Below are 27,313 nucleotides of genomic sequence, written 5' to 3'. Positions count from 1 at the left end.
GGAGTTTTCCTTCACTCGTCTTCCTCTCTTGTATGTGATGTGTTGTCGCTACTTTCAGAACATATTCACATCTGGCCAGCAGGTTGCCCCAGAGAAAGGGCCAGCAGCCTAGCGAAATAGGTATGTATCAAGAGGAGGCTACAGATGAGCAGGCCAGGACATGGGAGGCAAGGGCACTCAGCATGTGGACAAGTGGGAGGTCCCTCCTGAAGGAGTCAGCAGGTGCTAGGACAAAGCTACTGAGTGTAAGGTGCAAGCTGAGGCCCAGGGCTTCCCTAACGGATCCACGCATAACAAGACCAATCTCTAGTTAACTGCCATGGAGACTGAGTCTCAGAAACAGGTGGACATTGACTCATCAGAAATGCACACCAGACAAGTCCAAGTTAACAGTGCTGTATTACATATTTCTTCTCCTGTGCAGATTCGGTCTGGAGGCCACAATGGGGCCTGCAGGGGAAGTCAAAGGACCCTGATTTTGGAAAGATGCCAGATACTAGGGTCACAGTGGCCTGACGACATTTCAAAAGGATCACCAAGGAAACTTGTTTCTGAAATACTCTGATTACAAGCAAGAAAAACAGCAGACAGTTGTGTGTATATAGTGAGGGCCTGGGATGTAGTTACCAGGCTTTGTGTTATTGGCCCCCGTAGGATCAGTGCATTACAGTTGGATTGGGCCTTAAAGGACAGATAGTTAAAACTCTCACACTGAAAGGTGCCCTTCTGAGAGCCTTACAGCCTGGTCTCTGAACTATGTTATTTGCGTCATCACCGGCTCCTCAGATGGCCTCTCCAGTTGGCCCTGCCTTGCTGTCTCTGCCCCAGCTTCCCTAGCCTACCTAATTCCACACATGGTAGTCCATTCTCCAAACCCATATTCACTTCCAGACCCAGCATGCCTTGGTCCAGTGCATCCTGAGCCCATTAAATGACCTTAAACCACAGTGCTCCTTGTGCTTCTTCCTACCCCCAACCCCCATTTCACTGGCCAAAGTGCATGGGGCTGGGCTTTAACTAAGGGTCTCTTCCCTTAGTTTCTGGGCAGTTACCCAGTTTCACCTAAGATGGCTTTGTCCAGAACTCAGGTGCTTATGAGGGCCATTGTTCTGCCCTCAGGCTCCTTACCACTAGTGTTATGGTCCTTTGAGGAAGGATCTTGGCACTGATGCCTGGAACCCCTTGCTATTGTGCCCAGCTTGCTAGGTGGCAGCTCCTGCTTTCAGTGGCTGCCCAGATGGTGCTGAATTTACCATGCTCTCTGATATGGGGCTTTGAGGTAGCAAGAAGTCCGTGCTGGAGCCAGACTCTAGCTACACCTTTTTCCATTCCCTGCTTCCACCATGTCTCCAAAGACCTCTTCCCTACCTCTCTTCCCTTACGCCTTGTGTCCCAAAGCACTGCCGGGTTCCAGGTTCCAGGCTCTCTGGAGCAGCAGAAAGCACATCGGTAAGTTTTCACCACCCCTTTCATGCAAGTTGGGCATTCTTAATTTAATGTGCACACTCTTTTGCTCCCTACCATCCTGCTGAGAAGTCTGTTTGTTAGAACCAGACCAATTTATCAAGTGCTTACTGCTGAAGAGGCTTATGATTTATCTCGAATGACTACAGACAAAGAGTTTTGTTTTTATGAGAAAAGTTTACTTTTTAATTCAGTTCCCAGTTATGTTATTGGCTTAAATGAAAGAGCTTTTTCTCTCATGTGCAGCAGAAATGCCCAAGGAGACCCTTTCATTCTCCAGGTCAGAGTATAAGCGTTCTAGGTGTTCCCTTTGTGAGCCAAGTGAGAGAAAGGGTCTCTAGAGGAGCAGGGTATGTAAGACATGACAAATGCTACCTGTGTATCTAGAACAAAGAGGACTGAGGGCATCTTATTCCCTGACACTAGGCTGACATTGCTTGGAAAACCACAAATGCATTCTCCATAGGCTTCAGGCTTCTAAGCCTCTGTAAATTAAAGGGTCTGGAAAAACCTCAGACCAAAAGCACCTTGCGAACATTACCCTGATCTCAGTGTCTGAAATTTCTCTATTCAAGACTCCTTGGGGTTTAATTGTGCAACCTGGTTTGCTGCAAGCATGTACACATTTTGGAATATCTCTGCTTTCTCCCCAAACCAGAAAGCCAACCTCAGTCCACCTGAAGGAGTCAGGTCACAGATCTTGAGGTCTGGTGGAAATAAGACAGTCCGAAGGACTCTGGAAGTGTGAGGATCAATCAGCCCAGGGGATGGAGGAAAGTCTGAGACACTGAGAGGAAGCCCGGATTTGGGAAAAAACAAAACAAAACATTTTCCTCTGTTCTTGGCTGGAGCTCCTTGTCTCCCTCTGGTGGTGAGACTTTTGGCAAATAGAGGCATTCTTTGTAACACACATTCAAATGTTGGGGTGAGTGTTTACTCTTTAAAAAAATTTTGTATTCTTCAGCTGAGGACATACTTATTAATTTTAGAGAGAGGGGAAGGTAGGGGGGAAGAGAGGAAGAGAAACATCAATATGAGAGAAACAATGATTGGTTGCCTCTAGCACATGCCTCTCCCCATCACACCCTCCCCACCAAGTTGAGGACTTTTGGTTTATGAGAGGACACTCAATCAAATGAGCCACACAGGCCAGGGCTTTATTGTTTTTTAGAACATGAAGTTTTGTCCCCTCAATTAGGGTGGCAGCATTTTGTCACGTCATGACAACTGGTGTGCATATGCATGCATGTGTCTTGCAGGCTGCAGGAACTAACACTGCAGAACCTAGTTTGTCAGGAAGGCTGTGCTTCTGTCCCCAGCCTGAGGGTGAACTGCAGACCCTCTGAAGACAGTGGACAATTCGAGTTCCCCTAATTAGCTACCTGAAGTGACCCTGAGTAGGTTACTTTATATCTCCCAATGAACAATAAATGTAGCACTGTTGTGAGGGTTAAAGGAGATAAATTATTTGGAAAACATAGCACTAGGCTTGACATACCATTTTAAGTGTTTGTTAAATAATATTTGCCTGCTGATAGATTCAGTCTCCACAGGCAATAATAAATACTGTTCCAAATATTTCTCTGCAGTGAAGGAATAAGGTCTTTCATGGAAGTTGTCACGGTTTCTGGTACTGGATTACACCAATGCAATGATGGCAGCCTTTCCTTCCTAACTCCTTTCAGCCTTTCCTGATGTGGCAGAAGCTGAGGCCTGCATGCAGGTGAAGGGTGAGGCCTCCCGCCATACCCAGGGTGAAAAACTCAGGCCCAGGATCCCCCTGGGAAGAGCAGTAGGGAGCCCTGTGCAAGGACTAGAACACAGAACCTGAAGAGAGCTGGGCAGGAGACGACCTGTGCACCTGCTGCTTCCGCAGGCAGTGGCCCCAAGCCCTGAGTCTGCAGAGAGCTGGTTTTGCAGCTGAACAGAGCAGGGTCAAAAGAGCTTCCCTGGTCCTTGCACCCTTGCCACCTGCCAGCTGCCATAGCATCTGATATAGGGCAGCCAGAGCTGAACCTTTCACTGATCATGGGATTGCAACATGTCCCCTTGGAGCCATGAGAGAGAGCAGAGGAAAGTAGTAGCCCACCTGAAGGGATCTGGCCCACAGAAAAGCGAGAACCAAGGCAGACATTCAGCTACTTGAACCAAAAGGTAAAGAATATATAAAGTTGAAAAATATATATAAAATGACTCCCTTACAGCACAAAAATAAGATCTCAAAAATAAGAACTATGCCTTTGCATTTAAATTTTTAATTGATGAGTTGAAGCGGAGGATAGTTGAGATCTGCATTAGTGGCCCAGAAGATTCAACAAAAGAAAAATCTCAAAATTGAGAAAAATCTCAATTTTGCAGGAGAAAATTATAAGCAGATGGAAATATTGAAGGAACAGATAAAAATACTTGAAAGTTAGAGCCAGAAGACCTTCCATGTGAATGACAAAATTTCCAGAAAGAAATGCTAACACTTCCATTTCAGGAATGAATACAAGCATGAATGTCAGTTGGTTCTTGAGCCAGATTTGGGGCCATCAGAGCCTCACCATGGGAGCTGCAGGAAGGTGCGGGGCTGGAGCCCAGGCCTTCCTGAGTGGCCCCTCACATCCCTCTTTCTAGCTGGAAAGCCACTTGGCTGCAAATCTTCACATTAACAAGAAGGACAGGGGACACAAGAAAGGAGAATGTGATCACATCAGCAAACTCAAGGAAAAGAAAGATAGGAAACAAAGATATAAAATAAATAGTAAAGTAGTAGAAAAGAATTAAAATCAAGTACTCTATAATATTTGTTATATTAAATGTGAATCAGCTGAATGCCCTGTATATTAAAAGACAGAAATTATAACCTGTATGTTATTTCTAAGAAGCAATAAGGATAAGATGAACATAAACGAAGAGGCAAAGTGATCTGGGCAAACACTGGAGGAAAAAAAGAAGTGCCAATATTAACCTTAGATAAAGTAGCTTTTTAAGTTCTTTTCCTGCAACTAGATGGTCCCATCTGGGGGTTATAGGAAACAGTGACAGCTGAAATGTGTTACTAATTTTCAGTCTACTCCATAATCTCGTTTTGGTGGCTGGTCACTGCAGAAAACCCTGCTTCACAAAGATAGGATGCTGGAAATGGAAGTAGGCTATTTAGTGCTTTTGTAGTAATTTCAGAATATTCTTCCTTGACTTTAATCCAGAACATACGGAGATTTGCAATTGTCACAAATATACTTTTAAGGCCACCGTCATTTGCGATCTCAGGCATTTGATCCTCTTCTAGCACAAAGTCCATTCACCTGACTTATTCAAACATGGGTGATCCACTCCTTCCCCTTCAGGGATCTTTTGTCGTTGGGAAATAATGCTCAAACTCTTTTGAAAGCTGAGAAATGTGATCATGCACCAGCTGGGAAAAAGAAGGCCTTGGATCAGTCTCTTTCAGAATCTCTGCTAATGTTAGAAAAGTGTCAAGAATCCCAATGTTCAAGGCCTTGGATCAGTCTCTTTCAGAATCTCTGCTAATGTTAGAAAAGTGTCAAGAATCCCAATGTTCACACATAGCCTCCAAATTCCAGTTGGGCTTTGAATGCAGCCACGTTATCTGCCAACTTGAACACAGTTGTTCTCCCCTGAAGTGACAGATTGAGTTCACTGAGCAGGTTGAACATGTCACACAAATAAGCAAGATTTGTGATCCATTCTGTGTCACTGAATGTGCTGCCAGTGGTGACTGTTTTTCTAAAAGATGTCTCTGGAGTGGCTCTCATAACTCAAAAACTGGCCAGTGATCTCCCTTAGAAAGCCATCTCACTTCGGCGTAGAAGAGAAGATGAGTGTGCTCTGCATCCATCTCCTCACAGAACTACACAAACAGATGTGAGTTAAGGGCATGTACTTTAATGTGGTTGATAATTTTAATCACATCCTGCAAAACGTTTCAGGTGACATTTTTCTGCTAGCCAGCATTTCTTTGTGGGTGACACAGTGCATGGACTCACATTCAGAAGCCACCTCTTTGATTCGAGTTGTGAAACCAGAAAGCCATCCAGTCATGGCAGCTGCTCCATCCACATATATACTGACCAATTATACTGACAAAATGGCCGATTCAGTTTTCCTGATATGAAATCATTCAAAGACTTGAGCAGTTGTGCAGCTGTGGTGTTGGTTGGCAACAAAAGTGCACATAACATATCCTCATGCACATCTTCCTGAGAAATATGTCACACCAAAACAAGCATTCCTGCCTTGTCAACATCAGTAGACTCATCAACCTGGATTGCGTAACACAGTGACTCATTAATCTTCTCTAACAATTGTGCCTAAATATCTTCTGTTCTTTTATCACTTTGTCTAGTTATGGTGCTAGCCGAAACAGGAACACATACCACCTTTTGAAGTGCAGCCTCTCTTAAAAGTTCAAAACAAATGTCCTTAGCAGCAGGCAGGATCAACTCTTAACCAACAGTAAAGGGCTTCTTAGCTTCAGCAATGCAGTTAGCCACTTAGAATGATGCTTGCAGTGCAGATGCATTTGATGAAGTGGTGGCCTTCAATAATTGTTTCTGTTGGTTGTATTCATGTTTTTTTTTTTCTTTTGAAACATTCCAAAGGCATGTCTTGTAATGCAGGGTGCTTTCTCTCCATGTGGTGAAGCAGTTTTGAAGGTGTTATAGCTTTGTTGAATAGCTGGTTGCTAACTATTTTCTGCAAAGTGGGCTTAGAAAATGTGAATCACCTGTTCCAATAAACTCATAATTTAAGTAGGACTCTTAGTATTTTCTTTTAAATGCAGCTTTCTTTTTCTTGGCAGTCTTGGAGTTTTCTGCTATCTCATCATTACATCTTTCCCCCTTTTCAAAGAAGCTCTCTAGTGATGTATGTTTTTTATTCATTTTGGCTAAGGTTAGCATGTGGGCTTACCAAAACTGTGACTGAGACAAGTGGTGCAGCAGAAGTGGTAAATAAAATAATGGGCAGGCCATGTGTGAACTAAAATAAGCATCAGATTCTGACCTAAATCCTGCCACTAGATGTAGCTGTATAATTGAAGTACATCAACTCACTTACCATTGTAAAGTCTGCTACCAGATGTAGCTTAATTGTCACTTGCTAGTCACTGCTAGGGTTTTGATATGAGTTGGCAAGCAATTTATTATGGTCTATGTGCAGTCAAAACTCTCTGCTAATGATAATCTGTATTTGCAGCTGCTCCCCAGAGCTAGCATCACTGCCTTGGCTCCACCTCAGATCAGCAGGCATTAGATTCTCAGAAGGAGCACACAACCTAGATCCCTCACATGTACAGTTCACAGTAGGGTTCACACTCCTAATGAGAGTCTAATGCCGCAGTTGATCTGACAGGAGGTGGAGCTCAGGTGGTAATGAAAGTGATGGGGAGCAGCTGTAAATACAGATGAAACTTTGCCCACTTGTCTGCTGCTCACCTCCTACTGTGCAGCCCATTTTCTAACAGGCCATGGCCTGGTCCATGGCCATGGGGTTGGGGACCCCTGCTCTAACCAACTGAGCAACCTGGCCAGGGCTCTTAATATTTTTGAACCTGCATGGGGAGACCCCATTGGCTTTCAAGTCCAACACTTTCACTACTTGGCCACCACAGCCCCTCAAGCTCTTAATATTTTTAATATGGCAATACTTCCCAAGACAATATGCAGATTCAATATAACCCTTATCAAAATTTCAACATCCTTTTTTTTCAGAAATAAAAACTTGATCTTCAAATTTATATGGAGTCAAAATAAACAATCATGAAAAAGAACAAAGTTGGAGGACTCATACCTTCTGATTTTAAGTGTTACTAGAAAACTATAGTAATTAAGACAGTGTGCTACAGGCATAAGGAGAGACATAGAGATCAATGGAATAGACTTGAGAGTTCAGAAGTAAATTCATACATTTTATGGTCAATTAACTTTTGACAAGGGTGCCAAGATCATTCAATGGAGAAATAATAGTCTTCTGAAAAATGGTGTTAGGACAACTGGATATCCACATGCAAAAAAATTTTTGAATTTGGACTCCAACTTCACACCACTTACAAAACTAACTCAAAATTGATTAAAGACTTAAATGTAAGAATTAAAAGTATCAAATATCAAGAAGAAAACATGGAGGTAAATCTTTGTGACCTTGAATTAGATAATAATTTTAGGGACTTCCACCAAGATGGAGGCATAGGTGGAGACACCGTGCCTTCTCACACAACCAAGTTTAGAGACAACTAAATATTAGCAACAGAAAACACAGCCAGAACACAGAAAATTGAACTTTTCAGAAGTCTGTTAACAACAAATTCTTCAGCCTGACTGGTAAGGGGCGAAACCAGCAGCTGGCGGAGCCGGGTAGCACAGGAAAACTTGGTCAGATGGACTCAGGCGCTCGGAATCCAGGCACAGGGTCGGACCTAGTGAGAGACCCAGCGACCGCGGGGAAACAGCGAGGGAGCAGGGCTGCGGGTTGACTGTGGTTGCACATTCACGCGCGGATAGACAAGCGAGGGAGTGGGTGATTGGACTGGGACCCAGCGGGTCCCCACAGCAAGTGGCAGCGAAGGGCACCACCATTTTCCCGCTCTGACCCCACCTCCACATACAGCGTCACAACCCAGCGACCTGGGAGTCCAAGGCTCCGCTCCTCACACTTAATGGGCGTGAACAGACCAAAAATGGCTCAAGAAGAACTCAAAGCCCCAGAGCCTATAAATCTAAGCGATGAAGAAATAGCAAAATTCTCAGACGCACAGTTTAAAACACTGGTGATCAGGATCCTCACAGAACTGGTTGATTATAGATAATAATTTTAGATAGCATAAGAAAGCATAAGCATAAGAAGCCAAAAGCATAAGAAACCAAATAAAAATAGATAAATTGGATTTTATCAAAATTTAAAACTTTTTTTGTGTCAAAGAACACAGTAAAAAAACTGAAAAGTTCACCCACCAAATGGGGAAGAATATTTGCAAATCATGTATTTGAAAAGAAACTAATATCTGAAATATAAAAAGAACTTTTACAACTCAATACTGAAAAGACTATTAGCCCAATCAAAAAATGATCAAAGTATTTGAACATTTTTCCAAAAAACATTTCTATTTCCATACTAATGGTCAATAGTGCATAAAACATATGCTTAATATCACTGGGGAAATGCAAATCAAAACTGCCACGAATGTCTATGTCATGTGAATCAGGATGACTGTCAGAAGTGTTAGTGAAGATATGGAGAAATGGGAGCCCTTTGTTGATAGGAATGTAAAAATTTGCGCAGCTTCTCTGAAAAACTTGTTAGTTCCTCAAAAATTTAAAAATAGAATTACCATGTAATCCATCAATTCCCTCCTGGGTATATACCCAAAAGAATTGAAAACTGGGAGTTCTGGCCAAAATGGAGGCATAGGTAGAAACATTTTGCTTCCTCACTCAGCCAAAAGAGGGATGGATAACAACCCATCTGAAATCAATAAACAATCAGAAGTGACAGAAAAATCAAACTGCATGGAACTCTGATAATCAAGGAATTAAAGAAAAATCAACCAGACCAACTAGACCAGTAAGAACACATGGCGAGTCCATGTGGGTGAGGTGGTAGACTGTGTGGGCAAGGCTGGCTGAAGGTGAAACTGAGACTCAGAGCTGACTGGACTATTACAGGAGTTGCTGTGCTGGGAGAAACTCCCAGTCTCACACAGGAGTTTGTTGGAAAATGGGCTAGAGATGAGCAGGTGAGCTGCATTATTCCCTCTCTGGCTCCTCCCCTACAGGCAATGCCTTAGTGCAGCAAGGAGAGTTGCCCAGCTCTGGAGAATGCCTAAGGCCCTGCCCCCTTACATCTTAACAGGTGGGCCAAGACAAAGAAATATGGCCCAAATGAAAGAACAGAGCAAAACTTCAGAAAGAGAGCTAAGCAATGAGAAGATAGACAACCTATGTGATGGAGAATTGAAAGCCTTGGTAATCAAAACGCTCACAGATCTGGTTTTTGAGCTTGGTCAGAAAATGAAAAAAAAATAACGATACCAAAAATGAAATAAAGCAAAATATTCAGTGAACCAACAGTGACAGGAAGGAAATCAGGATTCAGAGCAACAATTTGGAACTAAAGGGAAAAATAAACGTCCAGCTGGAACAGAATGAAGAAACAAGAATTCAAAAAAGTGAAGAGAGACTTACGAACTTATGGGACCACCTAAAATGTTCCAATATCTGAATTATAGGGGTGCCAGAAGGAGAAGAACAGCAGCAAGAAATTGAAAACTTTTTTTGAACAAATAATGAAGGAAACTTCCCCAATCTTGAAAAAGAAATAGACTTCCAGCAAGTCCAGGAAGCTCAGAGATTCCCAAAGAAGTTGGACCCAAAGGGGAATACACCAAGGCACATCATCATTAAGTTACCCAAAATTAAAGACAAAGAGAAAATCCTAAAAGCAGCAAGAGAAAAGGAGACAGTTATCTACAAAGGAGTTCCCATAAGGCTATCAGCTTATTTCTCAAAAGAAATCTTACAGGCAAGAAGAGGCTGGAAAGAAGTATTCCAAGTAATGAAAGGCAAGGACCTACATCCAAGATGACTCTATCCAGTGAAGTTTCATTTAGAATGAAAGGGCGAATAAAGTGCTTCCCAGGCAAGGTCAAGTTAAAGGAGTTCATCATCACCAAGCCCTTATTATATGAAACATTAAAGGGACTTATCTGAGAAAAACAAGACCAAATATATGAACAATAAAATAAAAACAAACACAACTATCAACAAATGAACCTAAAAAGGAAAGAAAAACAAAGAAAACAAAAGCTAAGCAAACAATGAGAACAGGAACAGAATCAGAGAAATGGATATCAGTTGGAGGTATTCCAGTGGGGAGGGTGAAGGGAGGAATAGGGGGGAAACGTACAGGGAAGAAGCATAATTAGTAGGCATAAAGTAAATGGGGAGAGATAAAAATGGTATGGGAAACAGAGGACACAAAGAACTTATATGTACAACCCATGGTCATGAACTAAGTGTGTGGGGGGATAGTGGAGGGTGGGGGGCATAGGGGAGGGGGATAAAGGGGGAAAATTGGGAAAACTGTAATAGCATAATAAAAAATACTTTAAAGAAGGCACCATTGCATAGTAACAAAAACTTTAATGAATCTAGAAATAAACCTAATAGAAGATATGCCAGCCCTATACAGAGAAAACTGTATAACTGCATTAAAAAACATTGAAAAGACCCAGATAAAGATTAGACTTATATGGGAGGTAGGTTTAACTTCAAAGTGTTGTGATTCACATAATGATTTATAGATTTACTGCAACTCTAGTGAAAATTCACAAGTGTTTATTGTTTATTTTTGTGAAATGTATGAGGAAGAGTAAAGAATTTCTAAACAAAAAGGCTAAGGAGACACGGTAGATCTGCCAAACATAGAGACTGAGGATAAAGTTGGAGCAATTAAGAAAATTATATTATTGGCATAGAAAAAAAAGTAACCAACAGAGTGAAAAGGGAGCCCAGAAACAGAGCTATGCATACGAGGAATATTAATATATGACCACGGTGTCATGGCAAATCTTTGATGACAGAGAAAAGGTTCAATGACCAAAAATTAGTTATCTATGTGGAAAAAGGTGAATCTGGATCCCTACCATAAATAAGTCTTGAATAAATTAAGGAGTTGAATGTCAAATTAAAAAAACCCTGACTTTTAGAAAAAAACATAGATGACTTCTTCTAGCCTTAGAATAAGGAGTAATTTGAAAATAAGACCTAATCTACAAAATATTTGGCCAATACTTCTCAGAACTGTTAATGCATTAAAAAAACAGACAAACAAAAAAACAATGAGAGACTGTCCTAGGCCTGAAAAAACTAGAGAGACATGACATTTAAGTGCACTGTGGTTTCCTGGATGAGATCCTGGAACAAAACTTGCAAATATAAAATAAATCTGGAATTTAGTTAACATTAATGAATTAATATTATTGTCTTCGTTTCAACAATGTAATGTAAGGGTAGTGTAGGTAAACATGCCTTCTCTCAAAACCACATCAAAATCACAATTAAACTACACACACAAAAAAGCATCATTCAGAACCATCTGAAATCTGGCGGAATGGAATTCCTACAACTAGAGTATTAAAGAACAAGCCACACTGAGACTGGTAGGAGGGGCAGAGATGCAGTACAGGCTGGTCCCACACACACATGGAGCAGGGAAAAAATGAAATGGATATCATGGCTGTAAAGGTCCCCACTGGGGAGTGAGAGACTGCAGCCCTGTACCAGCCCAAGATTCCAGTGTCAAGAAAAGAAGTTCCCATAACTTCTGGCTGTAAAAAGCAGCAGAGATTGTGGCTGAGTGAGACAGAGGGCTTCTGGAGTCCCAGGCAGTTCCTCTTAAAGGGCCCCCACACAGACTTACTTGGACTCAATCCCTCTGAGCTCTGGCATCAGGGAGAGAGTTGGGGAGGGGATAGCTTTCTCCCAGCCCGAAGTGCTAGCAGAGGCCATTGATCCTTTAATGACACCTCCACCCACAAAGCAGGCAGGCAGGCACCATATCTGAGTTTCCATCAACCTCGACTAACACTTTGCCCCATTCTGGTGATTCCCTGAGACCCTGCCTCACCCAACTTGCACACCCACCCAAGCTGTTTCCACTGGCATTTCCATACAAATTGCCTGTCTTGGCTCATGCTTGAGATTTTCCTAAAATCTCTCAAACATTGCAGAACCTGGCCTCAACATGCCTTGTACCTCTCATTAAGTTGCCCAACCCTGGCACTAGAAGAAGCCAGTCTTGGTTTGTGGCTTGGCCTCTTTTGAACACCTTCAAAACCAACACGAGCCGCAGCAATCTGCAGATAGCTTTGTAGTGCATGCTGAGTGGACTGAGGCTGAACACAGGCGGCAGCTGAAGTTGGCCTGCACTTCCTGGGAAGCCCAAGAGCTAGTACACCCAGTGGAAAGCTTCAGACCATGTCACAGTACCACCCAATGACTTCCACAAGCACCACACACAAGGGGCAGACTCAGTGGGCACCAGAAACCCACTGAAGTAAGTCTTGCTCTGGGGGATGGGCCCCTGCACAGCTGATCCTCCATGATGATCTCAGGCAGTCCTTGCCACTGATTGACTTGGGGATAAATCTCTCCCATTGATGTGCCAATAGCAATCAAGGCTCAACTGTAATAACAGGGCATATACAGCTCACAAGAGGGCACACTTGGAGTGACCAGCTTGTGTCAGTAGGGAGGCTGTGCCACTGGGCCCTGCAGGACCCCTACTACATTACCTAGCCTGGGAGACATAGCAGTTCTACTTAATGCATGGAAACAAACAGGGTTGCTGAAAAATTGAGGAGACAAACGTGTCCCAATGAAAGAACAGAACAAAACTCCAGGAAAAGAACAAACAAAATGGAGGTTGGGGCACACAGGTTGTAAGCCAGGTTGACTGAGTCTCAGATATGGTGACTACCTGCTGGCTCTGTGGCTAGAGGGCTGATCAAAGGAACAATGGCTCTTGCTAGCACTTCTTTCTGGGAGAAAGCTGCCCACCCACACTCTCACCCCTTATGCCAGACAGCTCAATTCTTCCCCATACATTTTTGGTGCCTTTCAAGCTACTGCCCCAGACTGGAACTCGGAGTGAGTGAGTCCAAGTAAGTCCACGGGTGGGCCATTTGAGAGGAACTGCCTGGGACTCCAGTATCATTTGACCACACTCCTCACTGTTTTTTACAGCCAGAAGTATGGTATGGGGCTTCTCGGCAGTGGAACTTGAGGATGGAAGACTTGGTGGAGCCTGGGACCCCTTATTTCCGGACATTCCTCCTGATTTTTATCTGCCACACATTGGTGTGGAACCAGTATTTTGCTTCTCTGCCCCTCCTACCAGTCTCAATATGTCTTCTTCATCATATCTTCAGTTGTAGAACTCCCATTCAGCTAATTTTCAGGTGGTCCTGATGACGGTTGTTCTGTTGATTAGTTGTATTTTTGATGTGGTTATGGGAGGAGACCAGTACTGTATTTGACTCTGCATTTACCTACACTTGACCAGAATCCAACATTAGAAATTTGTTTCTCACAGTTTTGGAAGCTGGAAGTTCAAGATCATTGTGCCAGCATGGTCAGGTTCTGGTGAGGACCCTTTTCTTTGTTTCAGGCTGCCAAATTCTGGTTGTGTCCTCTTAGGGCAGATAGCAGAGAGAGAAAGCAAACTCACTTGTGACGCTTACATGGCGACTAAAGAGGGGTCCATCCTCATGACTTCAGCTATTCTTAATTACCTTCTCCAAAGGCCCCGCCTCCTAAAACCATTACATTATGGGGTAGGTTTCAACTTATGAATTTGAGGGGAAACCAATATTCAGTCTATAACACCACGTTATTACAGTGATCAAAGGTAACATCACCTGTAATGGGAGAACTCACAGTTGTGTCCTACCTGATGAAGTGCCATGAAGAGAATACACTTGTACAATATTCCTGCCAAAGATACATAATAACCAAAGATTCATCAGATGATGAAGAAACACCAGAATGTCCTCCAAAATAACGGGCCTAATCATCTTCAAACATGCTGAGGTCTTAAAGGTCAAGGAAAGACTGAGAAACTATTTCAAATTGAAGAGACTAAAAAGACATGACAACTACGTGCCCTACATGACACTGACCCAGATTCTTTCATTATAAAGGACATAATTAGAGCAAGGGGTCATTCTTAAGTGAGGTTTGCAGTAATGTATAATGTCAATTTCCTAATTTCAAGGGTTTTATTGTGATTATACAGGGAAATGTCTTCATTTATAAGAAATACTTGCTACCATTAGAGGTAATGGGGCATCAGATCAGCAACATATTCTCAAATTATTCAGAAAAAAAGAATTTTTGTAATATATTTAGTTTTCCTATAAATTTGAAATTTCTTAAAATACACCAAAAAAAAAGAAAAGAAAGAAGGAACTGAAGAAAGCCAGATCATACGCTTTGTCATGGTGAAGTGGGAGAAGGGATAAAAGGGAAAGCATGGTTGACAAATTATATTTACCATATAATTTTAATAATTTCATTTTGCCTCACATTCTGAGCAGTTGTGAAGAGTTAACTAAAGAAACCATTGTGGTTATTTCTCCTATTTTTCGTTGTTCATCTTGCAGTAGTTTCCACAAGGAGTAAAACCAAAAGATTCCAGGTGTTTCACAGATTAAGAATGGAGGAAGAAATATTCCTAACTCCTGCACTTAACCTGGAAATGATGGGACTTAATGATTGGTGGTGACAAACTTCCCCTGAAGCAACGGTCAGAGGTCATTGTGCTTTGACTTATGCACCTCTGAGTGGGGGAGGGTTCTCTAAACCTGAGTGCTGGGTTGCTCAAAGCTGGCCCACACACAGCTGTCCACAGGAATGGCTCTTCTTGCACATTCTAGCCCATCAGAGCTCTTAGGAGCCTCATACTTATAGTCTGCTGAGAGATCAGCATGATCTCCTCTCTCCAATCAGCTGCCTTTCCTACAAAAGCTCGAGGGGCTGAGTGACAGGAACAGACTCTGACCAGCTAGGAGACCTGAAGCTGGTCAGGGAGAATTCATGTGCTTCAGGCCCTCCCCATATGCTCTCCCTCATGTGAACTGGGTATACTACATTTCATTCATTTATTCTTCAGTTGATAGATATTTGGGTTGTTATCCTCCCCCTTTTTTGGTATTATGAATAATGCTACTATGAACATTTGTGTGCAAGGTTTTGTATGAATATAAGTTTTCCATTTTTTAAATTTTTTACTGATTATGCTATTACAGTTTTCCCAATTTTCCCCCTTTATCCCCCTCCCCTATGCCCCCCACCCTCCACTATCCCCCCACACACTTAGTTCATGACCATGGGTTGTACATATAAGTTCTTTGTGTCCTCTGTTTCCCATACCATTTTTATCTCTCCCCATTTACTTTATGCCTACTAATTATGCTTCTTCCCTGTACGTTTCCCCCCTATTCCTCCCTTCACCCTCCCCACTGGAATACCTCCAACTGATATCCATTTCTCTGATTCTGTTCCTGTTCTCATTGTTTGCTTAGCTTTTGTTTTCTTTGTTTTTCTTTCCTTTTAGGTTCATTTGTTGATAGTTGTGTTTGTTTTTATTTTATTGTTCATATATTTGGTCTTGTTTTTCTCAGATAAGTCCCTTTAATGTTTCATATAATAAGGGCTTGGTGATGATGAACTCCTTTAACTTGACCTTGCCTGGGAAGCACTTTATTCGCCCTTTCATTCTAAATGAAACTTCACTGGATAGAGTCATCTTGGATGTAGGTCCTTGCCTTTCATTACTTGGAATACTTCTTTCCAGCCTCTTCTTGCCTGTAAGATTTCTTTTGAGAAATAAGCTGATAGCCTTATGGGAACTCCTTTGTAGATAACTGTCTCCTTTTCTCTTGCTGCTTTTAGGATTTTCTCTTTGTCTTTAATTTTGGGTAACTTAATGATGATGTGCCTTGGTGTATTCCCCTTTGGGTCCAACTTCTTTGGGAATCTCTGAGCTTCCTGGACTTGCTGGAAGTCTATTTCTTTTTCAAGATTGGGGAAGTTTCCTTCATTATTTGTTCAAAAAAGTTTTCAATTTCTTGCTGCTGTTCTTCTCCTTCTGGCACCCCTATAATTCAGATATTGGAACATTTTAGGTGGTCCCATAAGTTCGTAAGTCTCTCTTCACTTTTTTGAATTCTTGTTTCTTCATTCTGTTCCAGCTGGACGTTTATTTTTCCCTTTAGTTCCAAATTGTTGCTCTGAATCCTGATTTCCTTCCTGTCACTGTTGGTTCACTGAATATTTTGCTTTATTTCATTTTTGGTATCGTTATTTTTTTTTTCATTTTCTGACCAAGCTCAAAAACCAGATCTGTGAGCGTTTTGATTACCAAGGCTTTCAATTCTCCATCACATAGGTTGTCTATCTTCTCATTGCTTAGCTCTCTTTCTGAAGTTTTGCTCTGTTCTTTCATTTGGGCCATATTTCTTTGTCTTGGCCCACCTGTTAAGATGTAAGGGGGCAGGGCCTTAGGCATTCTCCAGAGCTGGGCAACTCTCCTTGCTGCACTAAGGCATTGCCTATAGGGGAGGGGCCAGAGAGGGAACAGTTCAGTTCACTTGCTTGTCTCTAACTTGCTTTCCAACAGACTCACATGTGAGACTAGAAGTATCTCCCACCGTGGAAACCTTCATCTTGTTCCACAGTCAGCTATGAGTCTCAGTTTTCCCCTTAAGTCAGCCCCACCCCTCAGCCACTTAGCTGTGATTTTTCTGAGTTGGCTCTTGCAGTCAGCCTTACTGGTCTGGTTGTTTTGGTTGATTTTTTCTTTAATTCCTTGATTGTGGGAGTTTGATTTTGTGGTGCTTTTGGTTGTTTATTGATTTTAGATTGGTTGTTATCCTTCTTTTGGTTGTATGAGGAAGCAAAATGTTTCTACCCACACCACCATCTTGGTCGGAACTCTCCAATGGTGCCTTTTTAAAAATAACATTTTCTAATCAGTTGTTGCTAGTAAATAGATTGCAACTCTTGTTTATGTTTTTATATCCATCGTTCTGCCAAACTGCATCTCCTTTTTATATATACTAATTTATTTGTTAATTCTTTTTGGTTTTTATTTGTTTATTCTTTTCATATCATCATAAAATAGTACTATAATGTTATTTTCTTCCTTTTAGCTTTCATAACTTGAGTGTCTTTTTCTTGACTTGTTTTGGCTGGGATATGTTGACAGGACATGGTGAAAGTGGGCATCTTTGTCTTTTTTCTAGTCTTAAAGTTTGCTATTCCTACTAATTTTTAAATCAAAGTTACGCTTACCTCCTGAAATGAGTTTGGGTTAAATATTTTTCTCTATTCTTTAGACAAGTCTTTATAAAATTGGAATGACCTATTCCCCCATTTGGTAGACTTGTCTGTAAAACTAGCAGGGCTTAGGGTGTATTTTTTTGTTTCGTTTTGTGGGGAAAGAGTCCATTTCTGACAACCATTATACAGTTTAGCAAGACATTAATTTTACTTCATTTTATACATATTTTACACTAGAAAACTTTTTATTTTGTATTGAATTTATTGGAATGACATTTGTTGGTAAAACCATACAGGTTTCAAGCATGCAGCTCTATAACACATCATCTACACACTGCATCATACACTCACCACCCAAAGTCAAGTCTCTTTCTGCTACCATTTATCCCTTCTTTGCCCTCTTCCACACCCCTCATCAAATACACTACTTTATAAGTGAAAATTTATTTACGACACTATTTTGCTAGTAAAAAGACTCTCCTATTGAAACCATTGTAGTATCTGACAGCTGATTCTGCTGTGTGCCTTTTAGATTAAATGTTAACTGACTACTCTTGGAGAGCAAGTTCCTGATGAAAGAAACTGACTTCTGCTTAAGTGCATTTTAAAAGAACACACACAGAGATACACACCACAAACTCACAAATATATTTACATCATATTGTCTTTGCAAAAATATTTTGAAGAGCCCTGGCTGGTGTGGCTTTGTGGATTGAATGCTGTCCTGCAAACCAAAAGGTTGCCAGTTTAATTCCCAGTCAGGGCACGTTCCTGGGTTGTGGGCCAGGTCCCCAGTTGAGGGTGCACAAGAGGCAACCACACATTGGTATTTATCTCTCTCTCTTTCTCCCTTCCTTCCCCCTCTGTAAAAATAAATAAATACATATTTTAAAATATTTTAAAGAAAGTTACAGCATTTTAAATAAATGAATTTTTCGTGTGGATTTAAAAAATGTATTTTGTGATACTAGGCTGACTTCTTTCTGACACCAAGTTAATGTCTACTCATTTGCCACCTGACTTGCTGAAACATGAATCCTAGGAAAGGAAAGCTCTTAGTGAAGCAAAGATTACCTCTGTGAGAAAGAGGAAGAAAAACAGGAGTCTATAACAAGCCTGAGCAAGTTTCTCAAGTATTCTTTAAGTTTCAGTCCTTGAAGGACAGATTGAACTCTTATTCTCAAAGATAAAATCAACTTGTTGGAGGAAATGTCAAACATTTAAGAAATCAGAATAAAGCCTTTATTATTCATTCATTCATGTAGCAGTTATTGAATGCCTGTTATATACAAGGCAGCAAGATAGATACCAAGACTATGAAAAATAAATATGGAACAGTTTTTGCCCTCAAGTAACTCACAGCTTAAATTTATAAGATAATTAATATGCAATGGGTGAGGATGAGTGTTCAAAGACAGCTTTCTGGGGGAAGTGACTCTCCAAAGTATGAATTAAGCCTGTGGATGATCCACAGCATATAATGAAGACTTGGACTTTGTTTTCAGTAAAAAATAAATGAGGACTCCATTTTTATTATGAGGGCTGAGCCAAACTACCTAACACTCCAGTCCTCTTGCTGAAGCCAAAAAAAAAAAAAATTTAGACATATCATTAAAAAAAAAAGCCTCCCTGAGCATCAAAGACCTAGAAGATAGTGAAGAGTTATGTACATGGATAAGATCTGGGATGAGATTGCCCTGGCTGGTGTGGCTCAGTGGATTGAGTGCCAGCCTGTAAACCAAAGGGTCCTTGGTTCCATTCCCAGTCAGGGCACGTGCCTGGGTTGTGGGCCAGGTTCCTAGTAGTGGGTATGCGAAAAGCAACCAAACATTAATATTTTTCTTTCTCTCCCTTCCCCTCTCTCTAAAAATAAAGAAATACAATTTAAAAAAATAATAAGATCTGGGATGAGAGAGGAATCCAGAAAATTAAGTCCAGCACCCGGGACTCCTTTTGCCAAGAGGACATTTGCTATCCCAGAAGAGATGGCTAAGAGGTTGAGCAATGCTGTGACACCATCCAGGCATGTGAGGATGAACACTAGACTTGAGGGTTAGCCAACAAGGAGGACCTCATGTGCTTAGCACTGGGGCCTTCAGGTGCCGCACATTGAAAGTACAGAGAAACTGAAGTAACCATGACATCAGCTGCAGCTTGCTCTCAAGTGCTCTGAATTGTCCAGAAAATTTCAACTAATATATTGAGAGAAAGTTGGTTAGTGTGCCTAAGACCCTGGCAGTAACTTGAGTAAAACACCGTGGATGTTTTTTACATGAGAGTTAAATCATGCTTGGCCACAACTTATTTCTACAAATAATTGTAAAACTGTAATTAAGGATCAGCACAAAATCAAATATAAACCATGACATGAGGCGATAAAGCAAATAAATGAAAACCAGCACAAAAAGAAACACTAGGAATAGACTCACAGATAGTTCAATTTATTAGACACAAACTGTAAAATAACTATGCCTGTTACACTTATGGAAATAAAACCCAAAGTTAATTTTTCAGCAGGGAATTACAATTATAAAAAGTGATATGCTGTATTTGAAAAAGGTTTGTATCTGTCCAGATCCAAACAGGACAGAGAAGGCATAATAGAATTTAAAAAGGGGAAAGTTTAATATAAAGAATTGTGTTCTATAACAAATGACTAAAGTAATGAGGGATTGGCTAGTGAGAAGTAAAGGGAACTCTAAATAATATAGAAAAATCAGCTATAAAGAATAATCACTAGCCCTAGAACTGAAACAGTGCAACCAGGGAAGAGTCTACTTTCACCCCTGGGCTGACATTCTGGCCTTGTTCAGAGGCACTGTTCGGCATTGGCTCACTGGATGACAGAGATTGCTGTGGTCTTCACCACTGGAACTTGCTATAAATATGCACTCTGAAAATTCTTGGAAAGCTGCCCTTTAGTGTGTTGGGAAAGCTCTTCACAGGGAAGGGTTTCACTAGTAATGCTCTGCTGCACAACTGCTAGGACTGGTAAACCTGGGTGCACTGCTGAAGTTGAGTACTAGGGAGGCTGCACTAATTGCAGAACACTGACACTGGAGCCATGTGCTCTGCAGGAGCTCACCTAGTCTAATACACTGGAACTAGGAAGAAAAACCCTTTTCTTGCAGTGTCCTTTCAGCACACCCTACTGAGAAACCTCCAATGCCAGTTGGCATAGGAAAAAAAACTTAAAAGGACAAGCTCCATTTTCATAGAGCAGTCTGAAAGTGAACTTAAAGTTGAAAGGCAATAAGTTGATAACAAGTACCAAATAAATAAATAAATAAACAAACCAAGAAAAAATTACAGTTAAAAAATAAATGCAGCAGAAAATACAAAGAAGCAGCTAAACTAGGAAGACAAAGAAACAGACTCCAAATGAAAGGACAAGACAATGCTCCAGAAGAAATAGACGAAATGAAGTCAAGCAATTTATCAGATAGAGGGTTTAGAGTAATGATTATAAGGATACTCAACAGCATGAAAAAAGACATGGAAACAATAAAAAAGTACTAGTCAGAAATAAAGAATGCAATATCTGAAATAAATAACACACCAGAAGGAATAAAAAGTAGGTTAGATGAACCTGAGGATCGAATCAATTATTTGGAAGACAAGGTAGAAAAAATACATAAGTAGAATAGCAAAAACAAAAAAGAATTAAAAAATATTAGGAGAGCTTAAGAAACCTTTGCAACAATATGTGTAACAACATCCACATGGAGACAGGAGAAGGAGAGGTGAGCAAAAAGTGATCAAATCTTATTCGAAGAAATAATGACCAAAAACCTCTCTAATCTGGTGAAGTAAAAAGGCACACAAGTCCAGGAAGCTCTGAGTGTCCCAAACAAGTTGGACCCAGAGAGGTATTCATGGAACACATCATAATTAAAATGACAAGGCCTAAAAACAAGGAGAGAATCCTACAAGCCGCAAGAGGAAAGCAGTTAGTTACTTATGAGGGAGCACCCATTAGACTCATCTGATGACTTAACAAAAACATTTCGGGCCAGAGGGAGTGATGTAAAATATTCAAGCTGATGAAAAGCAAGTACCTACAACCAAGGCTGCTTTACCCAGCAAGGCTAACATTTAAAATTGAAGGAGAAATAAAGTGCTTCCCAGACAAAAAGAAGCTGAAGGAGTTTGTTAACATCAAACCATTGCTGAAACAAATGTTAAAGGTTTTGATTTAAGAAGAAGAAGAAAAAGAGAAAGAAAAAAAGGAACACAGTCTAACAATAAAATGGCACTACATCCATATCTATCAATAATTACCTTAATGTAAATGGCTGAAATGCTTTGACCAAAAGACATAGGGTAGCTGAATGAATGAGAAAACAAGACCCATATATATACTGCCTCCAAGAGACTGATCTCATATTGAAAGATACACACAGGCTAAAAGTAAAGGTATGGAAAAAATATATTTCATGGAAGTGAAAAGGGAAAAAAGCAGGGTAGCAGTACTTATATGTGGCAGAATAGACTAAACCAAGGCTATAGTAAGAGACAAAGAAGGGCACTACATACTGATAAAGGGAACAATCCAAGAGGATATAACCTAATAAACATTTGTACACATAACATAGCACCTAAATATGTGAAGGAAATCTTGATAAACATAAAGGAAAGATCAACAGAAATTCAGTCATAGTCAGGTATTTTAACACTACATTGACTTCGGTGGGTAAGATCTTCCAGGCAGAAAATCAACGAGGAGACAGCAGCCTTAAATAACACACTAGATCAAATAGATTTGATTATCATCTTCAGAACATTTCATCCCAAAGCAGCAGAATATACATACTTTTCAAGTGAACATGGAACATTTTCTGACAGACCACATGTTAGGACACAATAAGTCTCAAAAAATTTAAGAAGATTGAAATCATATCTAACATATTCTCTGACCATAATGCTATGAAACTAGAAATCGATCACACGAAGAACACTAAAAAATGCACAAAAACCTGGAAGCTAAATAACATGTCATTAAACAATGAATGGTTGTAGGGTGGAGGGGAATAAAGGGGGAATAGAACAACTGTAACAGCATAATCAATAAAAAAAAAAAGAAGAAAGGAGAGAGAAAAAAAAACAATGAATGGGTCAACAATGAGATCAAGGGAGATGTTCAAAGATACCTTGAAACAAATGAAAATAAACTCACAGAAATCCAAAACCTGGGGGACACTAGGAAAGCAAGCGGAAGAGAGAAGTGCAGAGCATTACAAGCCTATCTCAAAAACAAGAGAAAGCTCAAAGAAACAATATAACTTTATACTTACAGGAACTTGAAAAAGAACAATGTAGCCTAAAGTGAGTACAATGGAGGAAATAATAAAGATCAGAGCATAAATAAACAAAATAGAGTCTAAATAATGATACAAAAGATCAATAAATCCAAGAGCTGATTCTTTGCAAAGATAAGCAATATTGACAAACACTTAACTAGATTCATCAAGAAAAAAGGAGAAAGGACCAAATAAATAAAATTGGAAATGGAAAGAGGAGATATAACAACTGAAACCAAGGAAATACAAAGGATTGTAAGAAAATATTATGAACAACTATATGCCATCAAACTGGACAACCTACACAAAATGGATACATTCCTAGAAACATACAATCTTCCAAAACTAAATCAGGAATAATCAGAGAACTCAAATAGACAGATTACACCTAGTGAAATTGAAGCTGTAATAAAAAAAAACTACCAACAAACAAAGCCCTGGACTGAATGGCTTCACAGATGAGTTTTACCAAACATTCTGAAAAAAATGAACACTTCTCTTTCTCAAACTATTTCAAAAAAATTCAAGAGGAAGGAAACCTCCCAAGTTCATTTAAAGAGGCCAGCATTATCCTAATTCCAAAACCAGATGACGACAATGAAGACACTACAAAAAAGAAAATTATAGGCAAATATCCCTAATGACCTTAGATGCTAAAATCTTCAACAAAATAATAGCAAGCCAAATACAGCAATACATCAAAAAGATCATGTACCATGATCAAATGGGATTTATTCTGGGAATGCAAGGTTGGTGCAACTTTCACAAATCAAAAAATCTAATTTACCACATAAACAAAATGAAGTATAAAAACACATGATCATATCAATAGATGCAAAAAAAGCATTGGATAAAATCCAGCTCCCATTTATGATAAAAACTCTTAGCAAAGTGGGAATAGAGGGAACACACCTAAACATAATAAGGGGCATATATGACACATCTACTACCAGCATCATTTCAACAGACAAAAATTACAAGTGTTCCCTTAAGATCAGGAAATCTGCTTTCACTTCTCTTATTCAACATAGTACTGGAAGTCCTAGCCAAAGCAATCAGACAAGAAGAAGAAATAAAATACATCCCAATTGGAAATGAAGGAGTAAAAGTGTCTTTGTTTTCAGATGACATAGTACTGTATGTAGAGAACCCCAAAGATTCCACCAAGAAATGACTAGAACTGATTAATTCAGCAAAGAAGCATGATAGAAAATTAATATAAAAAAATTAGTTGCATTTTATGCCAATACTGAAAACAGAAATGGACACTATGAAAATAATTTTATTATCAATTGCTTCAAAAAGAATAAAATACTTAGGAATAAACCTAACTAAGGAAGTAAACACCTGTACACAAAAATTATAAGACACTGAAGAAAGAAATTGAAGAAGGTACATATAAGTGGAAGCACATACTGTGTTCATGGATAGGAAGAATTAATATTATTAAAATGTCCACATTACCCAAAGCAATCTGTAGATTCAATGCAAATTCTATCAAGATTCCAGTGATGTATTTCACAAAACTAGGACAAATACTTCGAAAATTTATATGGAACCACAAAAGACTCCCATAGCAACAGTGATCTTGAGAAAGAAGAACAAAGTTTGAGGAATCATACTAACTAATTTCAAAACTATAAGCCATCATAATCAAACCAACATGGTACTGGCATAAAAACATACACATAGATAAATGCAACAGAACAGAGAACCCAGAAAAAAACCCCATACCTTTATAGTCAATTATATTTGACAGAGGAAGCAAGCACATACAATGGATTAAAGATAGTTTATTCAATAAGAGGGGTTGGGAAAATTGGACAGATACATGCAGAAACATCAAATTAGACTATCTTCCTACACCATACACAAGAATAAATTAAAAAAAGATTTAAGACTTAAACATTAGACTTGATACCATAAATTCGTAGAAGAAAACATAGGCAGCAAAATATTGGTCATTGTGCACAGCAATATTTTATTGGATATATCTCCCCAGGCAAGGGAAACAAAAGAAAAAAATAAACAAAGGAGACTACATCAAACTAAAATGTTTTTGCACAGTGAAGGAAAACATTAACAAAATAAAAAGACAACCTACAGAATGGGAGAACATATTCACCAATACATCTGACAAGGGATTAATATCCAAAAATTATAAAGTACTTACAAAATTCAATGACAAAAAACCAAACAACCCAATATAAAAATGGAAAAAGGACTTGAATAGACACTTCTCCAAAGAGGACATTCAGATGGCCAGTAGACATATGAAAAAATGCTCAGTGTCACTAATCATCAGAGAAATGCAAATTAAAACCACAATGAGATATCATCTCACACATGTCAGAGTGGCTATCATCAATAAATTGACAAGTAAAGTGCTGGTGGGGATGTGATGAAAGGGAAATACTTGCACTGTTGGTGAAAATGCAGATTGGTGCAGCTACTGTGGAAAGCAATACCTCAAAAAATTTAAAATGAATCTGCTTTTCAACACAGCTATCCCACTTTTGGGAATATATTCAAAAGAACCCAGAACACTAATTCAAAAGAACGAAAACACCTCTATGTTCATTGCAGTATTATTTATAATTGCCAAGATATGAAAGCAGCCCAAGTGCCCATCAATAGATGAGTGAATAAAACAACTATGGGATGTTTACACATGGAATACTACTTGATTGTAAAAAAAGAAGAAAATTTTACACTTTGCAACAGCATGGATGGATGGACCTGGACAACATTATGCTAAGTGAAATAAGCCAGTCAGAGAAAAACAAATAGCATATGATTTCACTCATATGTAGAATCTAACAAACTGAACTAATAACCAAAATAGAGACAGACTCATAGAGAACGAGATGATGGCTTTGGATGGGTGAGTTTAGGGGACAGAGGAATCAAGCAAAAAGGTAAAAGGACTCATGGACATGGACAACACTGTGGTGATTGCTGAGGAGAGGGGTGTATAAGGGAATTTAACAGTAATAGGAAAAAGTGCAATAAAGATTAAATTTTAAAAATCTATGAGGCAAACACTTTTAAAACAGTTTACTTAATGACCTCAATCTGCTTTTCTTCCTATGAATCCTATAGGTCAGTGTTTGAACACACTTAAATGTAATTAGCACTAAATGAGGTTTTTGCATTCCCTTTTTAGCAGAGGATATCATTTCTAAATATTAACTCTTCTCACTTAATGATGAATACATGTGACTTCAGAGATAACGAAACCAGTTATTTCTAATGATATTTACTAAAAGTTTCTTAAAACATGATAAATTATTGTAATTAGTACATTTGAGTTTAAGCCTTATATTTTGGTTTATTGTGAGGGTACAGAATTGACAAGATAAAGTTAAAATTCAGGTTAGTTCTAGACTGAGGCACTGAATAGACAAAGGTAAACACAGTGTTAGTTTTATGTTTTTTAAAAAGTAAAATAACCAAAATTAAGAAAGTAGATGAATTTAATAATAGATTTAAAACAACTGGAGAGAGCTTGCCTTGTAGACGCAACTGCTGCCTTGGACCTTCCCACAACCAGCCTTGGTCAACTCCACCGTGTTCTTCCACATTGCTGCTGAGAGCAGCCTTCGGCTGCGTCTCCTTCAAGCTGTTTGCAGACAAAGTTCCAAAGACACAAGAAAACTTTCATGCTCTGAGCACCGGGGTGAAAGGATTTGGTTATAAAGATTCCTGCTTTCACAGAATTATTCTGGGATTTATGTGCCAGGGTGATGACTTCACATGCCGTAATGGCACAGGTGGCAAGTACATCTTCAGGGAGAAATTTCATGATCAGAATGTCATCCTGAGGCATATGAGTTCTGGCACCTTGTTCATGGCAAATGCTGGACCCAACACAAACAATTCCTAATTTTTCATCCACACTGCCAAGACTGAGTGGTTGGATGGCAAGCATGTAGTCTTCCGCCAGGTGAAAGACACATGGATGTTGTGACAGCCATGGAGTGCTATGGGCCCAGGAATGGCAAGAACAGCAAGAAGATCACCATTACTGACTGTGGAGAAGTCTAATAAATTTGACTTGTGTTTTATCTTAACCACCAGATCATTCCTTCTGTAGCTCAGGAGAGCACCCCTCAATTCCCATTTGCTTGGAATGTTCTATAATCTTTGTGCTGTCAACACAGTTCATTAGGTTCCATGTTTTCTTTACCCCTTCCAAGTCTAGCCGGTTTGAAGAATTAAGTTTATGATTATGAAATAAAAACTAAACAATGACAACAAAAATGAAACAACTGAAGAGAGAATTAGGAAACTGGAAGACAGATCAGAAGAACAGAATATACAGAGTAAGAGAGGATTGATAGAGTGGGTAGGTCTAAATCTACATTGTTCAATGTGGTGTGGCTATTTATACTTAAATTTAAATGAATTACAAGTAAATGAAGTTTAAAAATCTAGTTTCTCTATCACACTAGCCACATTTCAAGTACTCAAAATCCACAACATCAGTATTCAACATAAAGCCTTCATAGTGCCAGCATAAATATAAGACATTTCAATTGCAGCAGTTTCTGTTAATGATGGACTAAATACTTGTTTGATTGGAGTCTCATAAATAAAGAAAATGGGGCAGAAGCAATATTTGAGGGGGTGTGGCTGAAGTATATCCAAAATTATGAAAAGACACTAAGCTGCACTTTTCAGAAGACCATCAAATTCCAAAGA

The 27,313-nt window shown here is 39.6% G+C and overlaps 1 pseudogene; it reads left to right on the top strand.

The window, feature by feature from the left end:
* The first annotated feature begins 1,343 nt into the window (after positions 1-1,343).
* Positions 1,344-26,656, top strand: LOC119038818 (peptidyl-prolyl cis-trans isomerase A-like; annotated as a pseudogene).
* The last annotated feature ends 657 nt before the right edge of the window (positions 26,657-27,313 follow it).

This window comes from Artibeus jamaicensis, unplaced genomic scaffold (genome assembly GCF_021234435.1).
Source record: "Artibeus jamaicensis isolate MK-2021 breed Jamaican fruit bat unplaced genomic scaffold, CSHL_Jam_final contig_515, whole genome shotgun sequence".
Taxonomy (NCBI): domain Eukaryota; kingdom Metazoa; phylum Chordata; class Mammalia; order Chiroptera; family Phyllostomidae; genus Artibeus; species Artibeus jamaicensis.
The sequence above is the reverse complement of the archived record's forward strand: the minus strand, read 5'-3'. Positions and strand labels throughout refer to the sequence as shown.